General features: G+C 49.8%; 1 long non-coding RNA gene across 1 annotated transcript in view; it reads left to right on the top strand.

The window, feature by feature from the left end:
* LOC146395248 (uncharacterized) overlaps positions 1-17,392 on the top strand; it is a 43,340-nt gene extending 25,948 nt beyond the window's left edge. Inside the window, exon 3 of the long non-coding RNA XR_014832339.1 lies at positions 17,264-17,392. This is a non-coding gene — a long non-coding RNA (uncharacterized LOC146395248). The remainder of the gene's footprint in view (positions 1-17,263) is intronic.
* Positions 17,393-17,628: the final 236 nt, after the last annotated feature.

The raw sequence follows: 17,628 nt of genomic DNA, 5'->3' as shown, positions 1-17,628 counted from the left end.
GGCAAATAGCAATAGTTCACATATGATTAAATCTTTCAGTAATCTAGGGGATAGGCAGTGGCTACTTTTTTTTTTTTTTTTTTTTTTGGTCTTTTTGCCTTTTCTGGGGCTGCTCCCATGGCATATGGAGGTTCCCAGGCTAGGGGTCGAATCAGAGCTGTAGCCACCAGCCTACATCACAGCCACAGCAACACAGGATCCGAGCCATGTCTTCGTCCTACACCACAGCTCACGACAACGCTGGATCCTTAGCCCACTGAGCAAGGCCAGGGATCGAAACTGCAACCTCATGGTTCCTAGTTGGATTTGTTAACCACTGTGCCACAACGGGAACTCCAACAGTGGCTACTTTTATTCTTTTATTTTTACTGCCTCACCTGCGGCATATGGAGATCCCCAAGCTAGGGGTCAAATGGGAGCTGCAGCTGCCGACCTACACCACAGCCACAGCCACACCAGATCTGAGCCACATCTGCTACCTACACTGCAGCTTGTGGGAACGCTGGATCCTTAACGCACTGAGCGAGGTCAGGGTCGAACCTGCAACCTCATGGGCACTATGTTGGGTTCTTAACCTGCCCATCCACAACAGGAACTCTGCAGGTGCTTTTAGTCCCTACTTCATGGATGGGGAAACTGAGGCTCAAAGAGGTTAAGAGACTCCCTGAAGATGCTACAGCTGGTAAGTGCAGGGTCAGGATTCAAATCCAGACTCAAACCGGTGGCATATGTGGTGTGGAAGGCATCTGACAGTGTCTGGCACCTAGTAATTGCTCCCTGCATGTTGACTTGTGTGAATAATTCTGGCATGCTGTTTGCCTTATTCTCTGTGACAGCAATTTACTTGATAAGCAATCACTCCCCAGGCAAATGCTTGGGGTGTGAGGTGAGCAGAGGCCAGGGAAGGAGATCAGGTCCTTCTTTCAGCTGTCAGGGGCTCGGAAGTAGCCAAAACTGGTTTCTGTACACAGGCACCAATTAAATCTTGGAGTCAGAGTTTTGGGTGAAGCAGAAAGAACAGCTTTATTGTCTCGCCTGGCAAAGGAGGCCACGGCAGGCTAACGCCTCAAAACTGTGTCTCCCTTGGGTATTCCCTTCGTGGCTTAGCGGTTAACGAACCTGACTAGGATCCATGAGGATGCGGGTTCGATCCCTGGCCTTGCTCAGTGGGTTAAGGATCTTGCATTGCCGTGAGCTGTGGTGTAGGTCACAGATGCGGCTCGGATCTGGCGTTGCTGTGACTGTGGGGTAGGCTGGTGGCTGTAGCTTCGATTAGACCCCTAGCCTGTGAACCTCCATATGCCACAGGTGCAGCCTTATAAAGACAAATAATAATAATAATAATAAAATAAATAAATAAATAAATTAAATAAATAAAAATAAAAAATAAAAATAGGGGTGTTGATAAGGATTAGAGCATCTGCATTCTTTTTTCTTCATAGATCTTTTCAAAGTCATTAGGGCCAGAGTTAGGTGGTCCAGTGATGATTTCTGGGAATCTTTGGGGTGATCGCACCTTGACCTTCTCCCTGAAGTGAAGATTACTCACCAAAGGAAGGTGTTGGGGAGGGTTTCAGAGGGAGAAAAAACACCAGGGGCAGTAGAACTCTAACTAGTAAGTAAGCAGTAGTAGTAAGTTCACGCAGGACATAGCATGAGACTGTTTTAACTAGTTTTTAGTTGGAACGATGTTTCCTAATCATTAACTCTTGAGACGTAAGAATTTGCTCCCTCGAGGACCCTGAAATGCTTGTCCTCCGCTAGGACTGCACAGTGAGGCCCTCCTGGTCCGCATTTCTCCTCCGCATTGCCCCAGCCTGCCTCCCAGGAAGTTCTGCCTTAACTGGGACCTACATCTACTTTGCAAGTGCACCTTCTCATCTTTATTTTATTTATTAACTATTATTATTTTCGCTTTTTAGGGTCACACCTGCAGCATATGGAGGTTCCCGGGCCAGGGGTTGAACTGGATCTTCAGCTGCCAGCCTACGGCACAGCTACAGTAACACCAGATCCCAGCCATGTCGTCGACCTAGACCACAGCTCCCGGCCACGCCGGATCCTTAACCTACTGAGCGAGGCCAGGGATCGAACCCTCATCCTCATGGACACTAGTTAGTTTCGATACCACTGAGCCACGATGGGAAGTCCCTCATCTTTATTTTAAATTGAACAATGTATCTTTATTATCAGCCTTCAAAGATGCCCCCAAATGAAGAGAAAGACCTTAGCCTCACGTTTCCATCCTTCCTCAACTGGGACCAATACACCATGACTACTTTAGCCCTTGTGCTTATAGGTATAGCCTTTGTTCCTTACAGCCAGATCTGCTCATCGTTCTCTTAAGTGTTTACAGTACATCTAAACCACCACAATTTCCACACCGATCCTTCTACTAGAATATCCTGGAGTTCCCATTGTGGCTCAGTGGGTTAAGAACCCAGCATAGTCCCCGTTTGATCCCTGGCCTTGCTCAGTGCGTTAAGGATCTGGTGTTGCCGCAAGCTGCAGCGTCGCTTGCAGAAGCAATTCAGATCTGGCGTTGCTGTGGCTGTGGTGTAGGCCGGCAGCTGCAGCTCCGATTCGACCCCTAGCCTGGGAATGTCCATAGGTCGTAGGTGCAGCCATAAAAAGAAAAAAAAAAATGTTTTTAAAGAAAAAAAAATCTTTTCTGACCTCTCTTTCTGGTACAATCCTACGCATATTTCAAAGCCAATCTTAAATACCACCTCCTCCAGAGAAACCTTTCTTGACATATAAAGGTGTCTCATATAAACAGTATACACTGGGAGCTTAATAAATGTTTGTTGCACATGTGAATGAATGAACCCCAGCCAAAATGTTCTCTCCTTCCTTGTCATCTCCAGACACGTTTATAGCCTTTGTTGTTTAATTGACAGACTTTATTCTATTTCATAGATCTATGTATTTAGCAGTTTTAGGTTTACTGGAAACCATCCCACCCACATCCTTTACACAGTAGGACGCATTATCCACATCATTCCCAAGCTTGCTTTTTTCCACCTAATGTCTCTTGGAGATCTTTCTATATCCTGAGCAATGAGACCTTCATGCACCGGCTTCATTCATTCAGCCAACTTTTATTAAGTGTCAGCTATATGTCAGGCACTGTGAGAGGTGCTTGGGATATAAAACTGAACAAAATAACAAAGGCCTTGTCCTTGGGGAGCTGGCATTCTATTGGGGTGAGATGGACAACAAGCATCATGAAAAAGGAAATTACTTAGTACCTTAGCAGATATATTCTGCAGAAAAAAGAGCGAGTAGGGCGAGAGGAGAGAGGAACCTGGGAGGAGGGGACGGACCGGTGGGGGCAGGTTGCAGAGTCAGGACAGCCGGTGGAACCACTTAGAGGGAAACTAGTCCAAGCCGGGAGATGAGCAGGGCTGAGAGGTGTTCCATTACCGGATGAAGTCAGCCTGCTCCCCTTGCTGGGCGCCTATCATTTGCCATCCAGAACAACGCTGCAACAAAGCAGCGTGGTAGTCTGTCCTTTTGCCCTTGTGCGAAATACCTGTAGAATCCATTCCTGGCAGGGGAACTACAACAGACCCGAGAGCAATCAATCACTCGGTTTTAGTCCAAGGACGCTGCACCAAGCACGGCGGGGCAGGGCGGGGGTTGGGGGGAGAGGCGAGGGGGCTCCTCTCAGACAGGTAGACTCTGCTGGAAGGTCGGGAGGTCGCTCACGTTCAGCCAGGGGAGTTTCCAGGGCGGAGATGAGTTGATCCACGGCGGGGACCCACAGGGCTGGCACCTGGAAGTTCACTCTCAGTTGAGGGGTGAGCAGTGCTTTCCGAACAGGTGGATCGGGGCTGAAGGAGCCACTGCGTTACTAAGAGAAACCACTAGGGGGCCGAGGACTCTCCCAAACTCCTGAGATGGAGCTGGAGGCTTAGGACCTTCTCCCTGCAGGCTGTGTGGGGCCTAAGGGCCAGAGTGATGAAAAGGTGGGAGGTGGGAGGAAGGAGAGCAGGGCAAAAGGAGACGTGGGAGAAGAGGATTAGGGGAAGAGGTTTCAGTGGGTGCTTCTAGACCAGTTAGGGACTTGTTCTCTCCTGGTAAGGGCTTGCAGCATGACCTCATCAAAATGAATCCTGGAGTTCCCACTGTGGCTCAGCGAGTTAAGAACATGGTGTCCATGAGGATGAGGGTTCAATCCCGCTTTGCTGTGGCTGTTGATCCTAAGCCTGGAAACTCCCATATGTGACAGGTGTAGCCATAAAAAGAAGAAGAAAAAAAAAAGAATCTGACCTCACATCCATTAATTGAACTCAAGAGTCCAGAAATGAGTGGAGAAAAAATTCACAGGATAAATATATACAGTATGATGATTCCGTTTGTGTGAAAAAATAATCCGCACAAGTAAAAGCTACATGTTCTTTATGTGTTTGCCACATATACATCCATAGGAAAAAAAATCTGGAAATATGATTTTCAAATTGATAACAGTGATTACCTTTGGAATTGTGCATGTGCGGGGCGGGCAGTGGTGTCTGGGGAACGGGAAGGCAGGTGAGAAGAGATTGAAGAAGACGACTTCGCTGGTATATTTTACTTTTCTAGGAATTTATAACCCTGTTAATTGTGTAACCTAGAATTTAAAATTACTTAAGAAAAAAAAGGAAGAAAAAAGAAATAAAAGAAACATCAAATGTCATTTTATCATTGCATCAATAGAGGTCTTACATGCACTACAAGGGAGGTGACAGCCTCCTCTGTTCTACTGAGAACATTTCCTCTCCTTGGCTCTGTCGTGTGTGAGGAACAAGGACAGCTCATGCCAAGAACTGAAGGTGGGGGGAATTGTGGTGCCATCTGAATGGGGTGCAGTTGGGGAGCATGTCCTTCACCCTAGGTTGGAAGAACAGGGCTGGAATGGAAACAGCTTTCAGGTGTGGGTGTGGCAGATGGGTCCCTGCAGACAGACTTCTGCTGGGTGCCCTGGGGTGGGATTCCAGTAGCGAAGGATGGTGGAAATTCCAGTCCAGGTGGGGTAGAGATCTCTGACCCAGTTAAGTAGGAAAGGTATGGGCTAATTGGGGGATTTGGAATGTACGCAGACTGAGGCAGCATGATGTTCCCTAGGAATGTAGGGATGCCAAGGATGGAGTCCCAGCATCCTGTGGGAGGTTGTGGGAGATTTCGTGAAATGCCCACTCAGCTCTGGGAAACAACAGCTGGAGGCACGAAGGGGCGATTATTGAGATGAAGATCAGACCTCAGCCCTAGGTGGGCTTCAGTATCTTCATCTGTAAAATGGGTGAGGGGTGGAGTGTGGTCTCTCATTTTTTTTCCCAGTCAGTGATTCCTGGGTGCCTTACTGCGTCCACCTGAGGAATCGCAATTTCAAGCATTAGCCACCAGAGGGCGCCTTCTGACACGTTTAAGAAAAAAGAAGCAGGCGTTCCCATCGTGGCGCAGTGGTTAACGAATCCGACTAGGAACCATGAGGTTGAGGGTTCGGTCCCTGCCCTTGCTCAGTGGGTTAACGAACCGGCGTGGCCGTGACCTGTAGTGTAGGTCGCAGATACGGCTCAGATCCTGCGTTGCTGTGGCTCTGGCGTAGGCTGGCGGCTACAGCTCCGATTCGACCCCTGGCCTGGGAACCTCATATGCCACAGGAACTCGACCCCTGGCCTGGGAACCTCATATGCCACAGGAACGGCCCTACAAAAGGCAAGAAGACAAAAAAAAAAAAAAAAAAAAAAAAAAAAAAGCGGCCAGGTCTGAAGGAAGGAACTGGAGTCTGCCTTATCTGCTCTTTCTCTTTACTATTGTTTGAGATTCACTGGGTCTCATGCACGGGGAGGCAGCAAGGAACCTGGTCTCTGAAATCGAGCTGCTCTCTCTCCTCCCAACTCCTGTTTTTCTCCCACAGCCCACACTCGATTTCTTGGTAGGTCCTGTGGGATCCAGAATTGGGCCACTCTATACCCCCACTGCCACCACCCCGTCCAGCCTCCTTCATGTCCTGCCAGGACTTCTGTGGTCATCTCTTCACTGGCCATCCTACTCCTGCCCCTTCTCCCCTTCACAACGTATAAGTCGGAGCCTCTGCTCAGGACCCTCCCAGCCCTGCTCTCTTCCTCCCCAAGGACCGGGGCCTCTTTGGTCCTGATCTCGGAGAGACAGCAGTGAGTGATGGCTGGAAGTGAGACCTTAATTCCCTGCTCAGGAATTGAACTTGGGCAGATGAAAACCAGGAATCCCAGCCACTAGACTGGTCAGAGGCTAGAAGCAGAATTGCCCTGATTCTTGCCCCCTGTTGAAAGCAAGAATGTTTCAAGAATGTTTCAATGTGAAAATAGGTTTAAAGTCTATTGTTAGAGTCACAGCACATGTGGCAGAGCACACAGAAGTGATTTATTTAAGTCAGAAGCAAAGAAGCAATACACACCCTAAAGAGGAGTGAGGGTTGGGGGGGTCCCCCTGAGTGAGGCGTGCTCCAGGGAGGGGATTTAAATCGCTTATACAGCACAGTTCTTCTGGGTCTTTGCTTACCTTTGGCCAAGTATCTTATTTATTTCTCACACCCGAGGGGACACAGGACCCTCCCCAATGTGCGGGTGCATCTTTTGGCAAAGATGGACTCCAGAGCAAAGGGTGCAAGGATGGTATCAGGACTTATTATGGTCTGGCGCCCCCTCCCTGTTTGACCCCGGGAGTCTTACTGCGCAGGTGTAATTGGGGAGCTCTCCTTGACCCCAGGAGCGATTGAACTGGTCATCTTATCTTTCTACTCTGGCGGAGCTCACCTCTTGCAATTAGCTTTTTCCTTGAAGTGTCAGAGAGAAACAAAGCCCAATTTACTTGGCCTAACAAGTCCCAGCTGTTCTCAGCCCAGGGGCCCATGGACCTCCCACCTCAGTCAGTCCTGCGCTGTCCTGCTGGGCACAAAGTCCTTCCTGCCCCCCACTCTCCGCTCCAGCCACCCTGGCCTGCCTGCTGTCTCTCACCTGGCAAACTCATTTCCTGCCTCAGGGCCTTTGCCCTGGCTGTTGCTACCCGGGGCTCTTTCCCTAGGTGGGCCCCATGGCCTCTCCCTCTCTTTATTCAGGTCTCTGCTCCATCTCTTCAGAGGTCACCCCCTTTTTAAAAGAACCTGGGGGCCACCTCTCTCTACCTCCACGCACAGCTCCCATTTTCCTACTGTGCCCTCGAGGCTGTGTTTTGTGTTCAGCTGTGTGTCTCGTTTGGTGTCTGTCTCCCACCAGCGTCAGCTCATAAGGGTGGGGGGATGACTGTTCCTGGCTGAGGTCTTGGTACCTGGTCTGTGCCCGGCATGCAGATAAGCTCAGGAAAGCTTTGTTGATTGATGAGTGACAGCAGAGGGCGGGGAGAGGCAAAATCACACCTGAGTGTGAGAGCGACTTTGAGGTTCCTGTGTGATCCACGGCTGCACTGACGGGAGGGGAGGGTCCTCTCTGGTCGGGTGGGGGGCGCTGACCCCAGATCTCAACCTCCTCATACTTCTGGGGTGCTGAAGGCCACCCCCACCCCCTGCCGGTGACTCTGCCTGGTTGGGGGCCAGAGGCCCGCTTCTAACCCTTTTGGTTCCCGAGGCCCTCTCTTTACCTCTTCCCTCTGCAGGGCTGGGTGTCCTGCATCCTTAGGAAGCATCCAGGCCCTGGAGACAGGGGATCTGGGTCAGGCCTGGGTCTCAGCTTCTCTGTCTGTCTGGTGAGGAGATGGTGGGAGGGAGACGCCCAGGCCCAGATGCAAAGGTGGGGGATGGGCTGCTGTGGAGGCGCTGTGCCTTCTGCCCCCTCCTCATTCTAGACACTGGCCAAGGGGCCGGGCCCCCGGGGGACAGCTAAGCTGTTGGCTTCCTGGCCCCAAACCTGAGAGCAGATGTACCAGGGAGGGGTCAGTCAGTGCAAGGCCCTCAGAGCTGCTCAGAGCAGCAGATGCCAGCGCTGAGGAGAGTCGGGGGTCCCAGGGGAAGGGGCCTCAGACAGGGAAGGGATGCAAGGCCCCTCAAGCTTCCCAGATACAGGGCTGCTTCTCCCAAGCCAGAAAGTTCTTCCTCCCTTGCCCAGGCTTCTTCCACTCTCATGTCACATTCACAATTTTGGTCAAACCCACAGTCTGCCATAGTGATTGTTTCTTTTTTTTCTTTTTTTGGTCTTTTTGCTATTTCCTGGGCCACTCCCACAGCATATGGAGGTTCCCAGGCCAGGGGTCGAATCAGAGCTGTAGCCACCGGCCTACGCCAGAGCCACAGCAACGCAGGATCTGAGCCGCATCTGCAACCTACACCACAGCTCACGGCAACGCCGGATCGTTAACCCACTGAGCAAGGGCAGGGACCGAACCCGCAACCTCATGGTTCCTAGTCGGATTCGTTAACCACTGTGCCATGATGGGAACTCCAGTGATTGTTTCTTAGTGTTTTTTTCTTTAAATCAACTGGCTACGAATGACTTAGAATAATTTTAGACACATGGAAAAATAGAGAATGACATTATAAACTGCAAAGCCAATGCCCAGATTTCAGATCTCCATTTTCCATATTTGTTTCATCTATTTCTTTCTGAAATATTTTAATGTGAATTATAGTTATGGTCAAGTTTTGTCCCCACATACTTTTGTTTGCATCTCCAAAAAGTAGGGCCATTTCCAGGACCACTATTTCGCTCCCTAATTAGTATTTCTCTGATAGCTAATATTTAGCCCACCCAGACTTCCTCAGTCATCCCCTACAAGTGTTTTACAGTTGATAGTGGATTTATTGTAAAAGGAAACTCAACCCATGAAATGAAAAGCAAGTCTCTTTTGTCATAAATAGAATAAACTGGAGTTCCCGTCATGGCGCAGTGGTTGGGGAATCCGACTAGGAACCATGAGATTGCGGGTTCGATCCCTGACCTTGCTCAGTGGGTTAAGGATCCAGCCGTTGCCGTGAGCTGTGGTGTAGGTTGCAGACGGGGCTCGGATCCTGTGTTGCTGTGGCTCTGGCGTAGGCCGGCGGCTACAACTCCGATTTGACCCCTAGCCTGGGAACCTCCATATGCCGTGGGAGCGGCCCAAGAAATGGCAAAAAATAAAAAAATAAAAATAAAAAATAGAACATACCTCTGGAAATGGATAGTGTTTCAGGTGGTAGCTGAGGCCTGCTCTCTATTTGTTATGAAGAGATTAGCGGGCATTGGAGTTAAACACAGAGCAGCAGAGAAGACCTTTTTTTTATGGCATACAGAAGTTCCCAGGCCAGGAATCGAACCCACACCACAGCCATGATGACACCAGATCTTTAACCTGCGGAGCCACCAGGAAACTCTAAGAAGACTTTCTCACTGATATAAGGAGACTTAAAAAGGACTCAGAAAAGAAATCACCTTTCCCATGTTGGTGTTAGTGATGTTGAAAGCCCTCTCCTGGCCCGCTCACACTTACCCACCCCTGCAGAATAGGGGTCAAATTGGAACTGCAGCTGTAGGCCTACACCACAGCCATGGCAATGCCAGGTCTGAGCTGCATCTGCAGCTTGTGGCAATGCTGGATCCTTAACCCACTGGGCGGGGCCAGGGATTGAACCTGCATCCTCAGGGAACTGCATTGGGTTCTTAACCAGCAATGGAATTCCAGCATTATTAACTATGGTCACCGTGTTGTACTTACATCCCCAGAACTTATTCATCTTTTAGTTATTTATTTCTTGGCCATGCTCTTGGCATGTAGAAATTCCCGGGCCAGGGATGGAACCTATGCCACAGCAGCAATCAGAACCACAGCAGTGACAATGCCAGATCTTTAACCCACTGCGCCACAGGGGGACCCCGTGAACTTATCTTTTAACTCGAAGACTGTGCTCTTTGACCAACACCGCCCCTTCGCCCCACCCCTCAGCCCTTGGCAACTACCATTCTGTTCTCTACAAGTTTAATGTTTTCAGATTCCACATATAAGTGACATCAGACAGTATCTGTCTTTCTCTATCCCTCGAACCTCACTCAGCATAATGCCCTCAAGGTCCATCCATGTTGTCGCAAATGGCAGGATTTCCTTCTTTTTAAGGCTGAATAGTAATAGTTCATATATACGCATACACACGGGTACATTTTTTTCATCCATTCATCTGTTGATGGGCATGTTTCCATGTTTTGGTTGTCGTAAATAACACTACAATGAACACGAGGCTGCAGAAACCTCCTTGAGAGAGTGATTTCATTCCCTTTGTGAATATACTCAGGAGTAGAATTGCTGGCATGGTAGTTCTATTTTTAGTTCTTTTAGGAATTCCAGGAGTTCTCGTTGTGGCTCAGCAGTTAACGAAGCCGACTAGGATTGATGAGGATGTAAGTTCGAGCCCTGGCTTCGCTCAGTGGGTTAAGAATCTGGTGTTGCCATGAACTGTGGTTTAGGTCACAGACCTGGCTTGGATCTGGCATTGCTGTGGTTGTGGTGTAGGCCGGCAGCTGCAGCTCCAATTTGACCCCTCACACTGTTTTCCATAATGGTCATACCAGTTTGCAACTCGGGATCTGAGCCGCGCCTGCAACCTATACCTCAGATCATGGCAATGCCAGATCCATAACCCACTGAGCAAGGCAAGAGATCGAACCTACAACCTCCTGGTTCCTAGTCGGATTTGATTTGTGCCACAACGGGAAGTCCCGTTATCTCTTGACGTTTTGATGACAAGCATTCTAACTGGTGCGAGGTGATATCGCATGGTGGCTTTGACTTGTGTTTCCCTGATGACTAATGATGTTGAATACTTTTTCATGTATGTGTTGGCCATTTGCATGCCTTCTTTGGAGGGATGTCTATTTAACAATTGTTTTCTTGCTATTGAGTTCCTTATGTATTTTGAATATCAATCCCTTAGCAGATATACGATTTGCAAATATTTTCTCCCATCCTTTAGGTTGCCTGTTTCCTTCCAAAGTGATTGCATCTTTTTATTTTTTTAAATTTTTTTTACATTTTTAAAATTAAAGTACTGTTGACTTACAATGTTGTGCTAGGTTGCCTTTTCATTTTGTTCATTGTTTCTCTTGCTGAGCAAAAGCTTTTAGTTTAATATAGTCCCATTTATGCTTTTGATGTCATACAAAATTATTGCCAAAACATATGTCAAGGCATTTTTTTACCTGTGTCTTTTTTTTTTTTTTTTCAGGGCCACACCCATGGCATATGGAAGTTCCCAGGCTAGGGGTCAAATCTGAGCTACAGCTGCTGGCCTATGCCACAGCCACAGCCATGCCAGATCTGGGCTGTGTCTGTGACCAATACCGTAGCTCATGGCAACACTGGATCCTGGACCCACTGAGCAAGGCCAGGGATCAAACTCGTATCCTCAGGGATATGAGTTGGACTCGTTTCTGCTGCTCCACAATGGGAACTCCTACCTATGTCTTCTTGAAGGAGTTTTATAGTTTCAGGTCTTAGGTTTAAGTATTTAATCCATTTCCAGTTAATATTTTTTTAATGGTCCTTTTTTTCTTTTTTTTTTTTTCTTTTTTGAGGATTGCACCTGCAACGTATGGAAGTTCCCAGGCTAGGGCTCAAATCGGAGTGTAGCTGCCAGCCTACACCACAGTCACAGCGACTCAGGGTACGAGCTGTGTCTGTGACCTATACCGAAGCTCACGGCAATGCCGGATCCTTAACCCACTGATCAAGGCCAGGAGTCAAACCTAAATCCTCATGGATACTAGTAGGGTTCCTAACCTGCTAAGCCACAACAGGAATTCCCCAGTTAATACTTTGAGTGGTGTAAGATAGGGGTTCAGTTCCACTCTTTGCGTGTGAATGTCCACTTTTTCTAGCACCATCTGTTGAAGAGACTATATTTTTTCCATTGAGCCCTCTTGGGTCCTTTGTCAAATATTAGTTGACCTTATATGCTTGTGTTTATTTCTGGGCCCCAACTATTTTTTATACCAGTACCATACTGTTTTGATTACTGTAGCTTTGTAATGTTGGTATTTTTAAAAGATCTGCCTGCACTGCATGAAAGATGGATGTGGGAATAGAGGGCAGGAGAGGCCTAGGGTTTGAAGCAGTGTCCAGGCACAGGTGGGCCAGGTGAGCCCATTTTGTGCCTGTCTCCAGGGTGAGGAGTCTGAAGAGTCTGTGCTGAGAACAGGCCTTGGGCTTGCAGTGTCTGGACAATGCCCCTTGGTCCCCAGCCAGAGAGAAAGGGAGGTGGGGCTCCCGCAGCGAGGAGGGCTCATTTGCATTTGATTTGCATATGGAGTGGAGAGGTCAAGTTGAAAGCTGAAAAGGCCTGCAACCAGGCCCTTGGGCGGAGGGTCTTGGGTGTTAAGCTTCCACAAAGATTCTGTCTCTGGGGCCATGACCTTCAAGTTCTAGATGGGCTCTGCTCCCCCAACTGCAGTCTGGCCTGGCCCTGCCATCTGGGGTTGAGACGCTGGGAGGACAAAGGCCCCTCACCCTCTGAACCCTCTTCTCCTGCAAAATACCATCTGTCAGGCCCAGCCTCTGACTCTTGAGGCTCAGTGAGCACCGGCGGCTGGGTGGGGGAGGGGAGATCCCCCACCCCTGAGGGAGACCCCAGCCTCCCCGCCCAGCCTCCCCCATCCATCCTGGTCAGCACAGGCTTTTCCTGCTTCTGCCACCTGCTCAGTGCGAGCTGGGCCAGTCACCATCGCCTCCCCCAGCCTCCAGCCCTCTGCCCCTGGCTTTGCTTTCCCCAAGCATCACATGCAGAGGTGGGATTGCGTGGAGTATCATTTGCCACAATTAGAAAAATACTGTGGAAAAAAGAATGGAATGGGAACAAACAATGTTATTAAATTCTAGTTTAGCTTCAAGTGAAAAAGCCTGGCACATGCCCCTCTTGGAGGGGTCACCAGATTAACCCAAGGAAGCTGGAGAGGATTCCCTTGACCCTCGAGTTATACTAAGGAACATGAGAGCCCTTAGCCTTGGGTGACTATTTTCATTTAAATTAATTAAAATTCAATAAAATTTAAAATTCAGTTCCTCTGTTGCACTAATCACATTTCAAGGTCTCAACAGTCACATGTAGCTAGTGGCCAAGTGTACTGACAAACCCCAACAGAACATTTCACCCTCACAGAATATTCTAGTGGACAGCAGTGCCCTAGAGGATTTATTAGGTGCATCTAACTAAAAATAGACAGCCCTTGGATTTCCCGTGGTGGTTTAGTAGGTTAAGAACCCGACTAGTATCCACGAAGGTGTGACTCGATCCCTGGCCTGGCTCAGTGGGTTAAGGATCCAGCGTTGCTGCAAGCTGCAGCGTAGGTTGCTGTGGCTGCGGTGTAGGCTGGCAGCTGAGGCTCCGATTTGACCTCTGCCTGGGACCCTCCATATGGCTGTAAAAAGAAAAACAGTCATTCCTTTTTTTCTACTACTTTGGGAAATGCTAAGTTTGATTTTAACCTCACTGTGAAAACCACCCCCTCTCGCTGGCCCTGGTGTCAGGTGAGGGTGGCAGATCCGAGCTGTGTCTTCGACCAACGCTGCAGCTCAGGGCAACACTGGATCGTGAACACATCGTGTTTCACCATCACATTCTAAGGGCCCGGTATGGTGAATGTCTAGGGCTTTAGACCAGGGCGGGGTGGCAGGTGTGTGTGTGTGTGGGGGGGGAGATTCTAAGGATTTGAAGTGGGGAGCTGATGGGGCTCAGCCGGGGCTAAATCCAGCCTGACCTCCGAGGCTCGTCTGGTCCCTCCCCTGCTTCCCTCAGCTGCCAGCCTCTCCCTAAATCCCAGAAGACTGCTGGACGCCCTAGTGGTTCCCTGATGGCACCTGGTGCAGCTGGCTCCCTGGCTCCCTGACTCCCTGGCTCCCTGGCTCCAGGGCCCAAGTGAGTGTGCTCTCTGCCAGTTTCTGAGGAGCTCCGTCGGGAGCCGTGGTTGTGCTGTATAATCTCTGATATTGTTGTTAGAGTAGCATCTTATTGTTGAGCCAGGCTCTGGCCAGGGTTTTGCTGGCATCATCCTGGGTACCCCAATAGCGCCTTACAACATAGATGAAATTTTTCTTCCAATTACAGATGAGGAAACTGGAAGTTCTGAGTTTAAAGAACTTGCCCAAGTCAGGCAGCTGCTGAGTGGTAGAGCTGGGATTGGAACCTTGACTAGCTGACACCAGAATTCCCCATCTTGACCTTAAACTGCTCCTTTATTAACATTAAAAAAAAAAAAAAAAAAAACAAAACCCTTTTTTAAGGGCCACACACGTGGCATATGGAAGTTCCCAAGCTAGGGGTTGCATTGGAGCTACAGCTGCCAGCTACAGCCATAGCCATGCAACATGGGATCTGAGCTACATCTGTGACCTACACCACAGCTCACAGCAACGCCTGGATCCTTAACCCACTGAGCGAGGCCAGGGATCGAAACTGCTTTCTCATGGAAACTAGTCAGATTCATTTCCGCTGCGCCCCAAAGGGAACTCCCAAACTGCTGCCTTTTGTCTTTAAAATCTGAACTCCTCTCTGTGGCTTCCAGTCTCTCAGCAATGTAACATCTCTTCCTGTCTTTCCATTCCAGCCACTGGCTTTTTAGCTCAAATATATTGAGCTCATTCTTGCCCCAGGACCTTTGCACATGCTGTTCCCTCTCATCCTTCCTCCAGATTTCCACGTGGCTCCTCTTTCTTACCCGTCACATCTCACCTCTGAGGAGACGCCTCCCTGACTCTGCTATATAAACCAGTCCCTTGTCTTTCATGCCTGTTTCCTTTCTCTAGGCCGCTATCGCTGTGCTGCCCCAATCCTCTCTCCAAAACAGTAGCTGCCAGCTCCTAATGGTCCACACAGAGCTGAGGGCTCAGAAAGATGGGACGGCAGAGGAATGTTCAGGCCCAGCAGCAGCACAGGGACAACGCCCCTGTTTTTATACTTGCCAATCCTTTCTTGGATGCTATATCCTGGGAGCTATCATTGCTTCTATTTACCTGGTAAAAGCCTGCAGCAAGCTCAGGAGACTCCCGGGGGTGGGTCCCTGCAGTATCAGAGTGGAGGCCCAGGTTCTTGTCTCTGCGCAAGCTCTGGCTTCGCTCTCAGCCCTTGGGCAAGGGGTTGCAAACGACAGACTCTGTGCCAGCCTCCCCCCACCCCCCGCACCCTAACACAATAGAAAGGGACCACGGACCTGGCCACAGATGCAGCTTTACTCTGAGGGAACAGCTCAGGATTCAAACTAGAAACTTTTTAGTTGAACGGGCTGGGAATTTGGCTCTGATCTGTAACGGTAACTATAATAGACATAGTAGCAGTAATTGTACTACTTTGTAATTGGTTTTGTTCATCACTTACTGTATGTGACAAGCCCTGTGCAGAATGCTCGGTGGCGCCCATTTCTCATTTGATTCTCACAGCATCCCGGTGAAGCGCTATCACCATCCCCAGTGTGCAGTGGAGGAGATGCAGCTCAGAGAGGTGGAGCCACTTGCCCAGGATCACACAGCATTAGTCCATCAGGACTCCTGGCCAGCACCTGTCGCCCCTCTGGAAGACCCTTGGGAGGAGACAAGTGGGGGAGGAAGGGGGATGTACGAGAGGCAATCTGCAGGCTCTTTCTTAGTTCTCTTCTCAAATGCTGAGCACCTGCTGTGTGCAGAGGCCCGGACCCTGGGGTACGGGAGAGGAGCAAGCCAGCCCCTGCCACCCTAGTGCTCACTGTTGCCTCTGTGGGGGGAGTGGACCTGAAAATGGACATGCGACACAATCGGACATGTCAGGAGAAACCCAGGAGCCTGCGGGAACTTGGGAAAAGCTGCTCCAGTTCTGCTGGGGAGGGGGTCAGGAAAGGCTCTGGGGAGTGACTTCTACAGGTCCCGGTGGAGCAAACCAGAAGCACACTGTGGAGGAGGTACACGGCAGGCAGGGAGCACTCCGCAGAGCATCAGGGTGGTGGGTGGGTGCAGCTCCAAGCAGCCAGATGTTGCTGGGGCGGGCTGCACAGGGCAAGGAGTGGGGGAGCCGAGGCTGTGAGGGCTGGGCTCCCTGGCGAGGAGGTGCTCCCCTATTACATCTCCTGGCCACGCACCCTCCTGGGAATCCAGGGAGCAAGGGCCCTGTGATCTCGAGGTGTCAACAACTATATCTTGGGCTTTGTGGTTGCTCTGGTTCTGCCTGGTAGAATCAGATTCTTTCTAAGGACCAAAACCCAGAATCTTGCTTAGGTTGGGTATTCGGGGCATCTTCCTGAGCCCACTCACGGTGTTACTAGCCCCATTGTACAGATGGGGAAATTGAGGCTCAGAATTAGGATGGGCCTGGCTGAGCCAGCAGGTTGGCGTGTGCGTGTGCGTGTGCTTGTGTGTGTGTGTGTGTGTGACCTCAGGCCCGTAATATGCCCATAGGAAGATGGACCTGATTCTTTGGCAGGTGACACCCGCCCCCCTGGAGGCACTGCGGTGGTTTGAGAAGCATGCGCTGTAGCCATCTGGAGACTGAGGCCAGTTCCTGTTGTCTGGGAAGTCTGGTTGTGGGGGAGGCAGCTGGTACTTTAAGGAGGCGGGGCACTGGCAGAGCATCCTGAAGACCCACCCTCTGCAGACCGTGTTTTCACGGTTCCTGGGGGCTGTTTCGTAACTGTCCCGAGGACATAGGCCTCAGGGTTGGGTATGTGTGGGAAACAGTGGGTAGGCAAAGAGAAGGAGGAGTTTCTTCTCCAGGCCTTCTCAAAGCCTTTACTACAGTTATAGGTGCACTGAGAATCTCTAATTGCAGGAAAAGTGGGCAAAGAAGGGTGGACCTTGCCTCCTGGGAGCTCAGAGTCAGTGGAGGAGCAGGCGGGACACAGCCACAGGGACATGCCCTCTCACCTGCCATATGTGGGCTGAGTTTTCCTTTCTTTTTTTTTTCCTTTCTTTTCTTTTATTTTTTTTATTTTGTCTTTTTGCCTTTTCTAGAGCCGCTCCCGCAGCATATGGAGGTTCCCAGGCTAGAGGTCGAATCGGAGATGTAGCCACTGGCCTACACCAGAGCCACAGCAATGCCAGATCCGAACCGTGTCTGCGACCTACACCACAGCTCACGGCAACGCCGGATCCTTAACCCACTGAGCGGCGCCAAACCCACAGCCTCATGGTTCCCAGTCGGATTCCTTAACCACTGAGCCACGACGGGAACTCCTGAGTTTTCTTTTAATTCACTGCCTCATTTTGTCATCCCATTGAATATCCTTCAAAGTGTTATTTATTTTTTAAAAAATAATAATTCATTTATTAGGCATAAAGTCCAAAAGGTTTAAAAAATATTTTCTAAAACGCATTTCTCCTTTCCCAGTCAGTCCAAGAGGCACCACTGGGACCAGTTTCGGAGAAGGGGGGGAGCTGTGAGCTTCCAGAGAAATTCACATTCAAGCAAATGCATATACAGAAAACACCCTTTGAATTAAACGAAACAAAACAGAGTCACGGGGTACACAGAAGATAGAGAACTGATCCGAGGCTGATTTCCTCTTGGTTTCCAGGTGAGTGGAGAGAACACTGCCAAGGACAGGGTGCTGGAGTGGGTGCGGAAACAGCCACAGGCTGGTGTACAGGGCGCGATGTTATCATTGTTCAGGTGTTGGGGCAGGATAAGGCACACGGCTCCTCCAGCCCCCGATGCTCTGGGCACACTAAGGACAGCTTGGCCACCTTCTTGTT

Source organism: Sus scrofa, chromosome 17 (genome assembly GCF_054392235.1).
Source record: "Sus scrofa isolate SSC_HxYL_T2T_F1_AM1 chromosome 17, Sscrofa_HxYL_maternal_Yorkshire_Landrace_v2.0, whole genome shotgun sequence".
NCBI lineage: Eukaryota > Metazoa > Chordata > Mammalia > Artiodactyla > Suidae > Sus > Sus scrofa.
The sequence above is the reverse complement of the archived record's forward strand: the minus strand, read 5'-3'. Positions and strand labels throughout refer to the sequence as shown.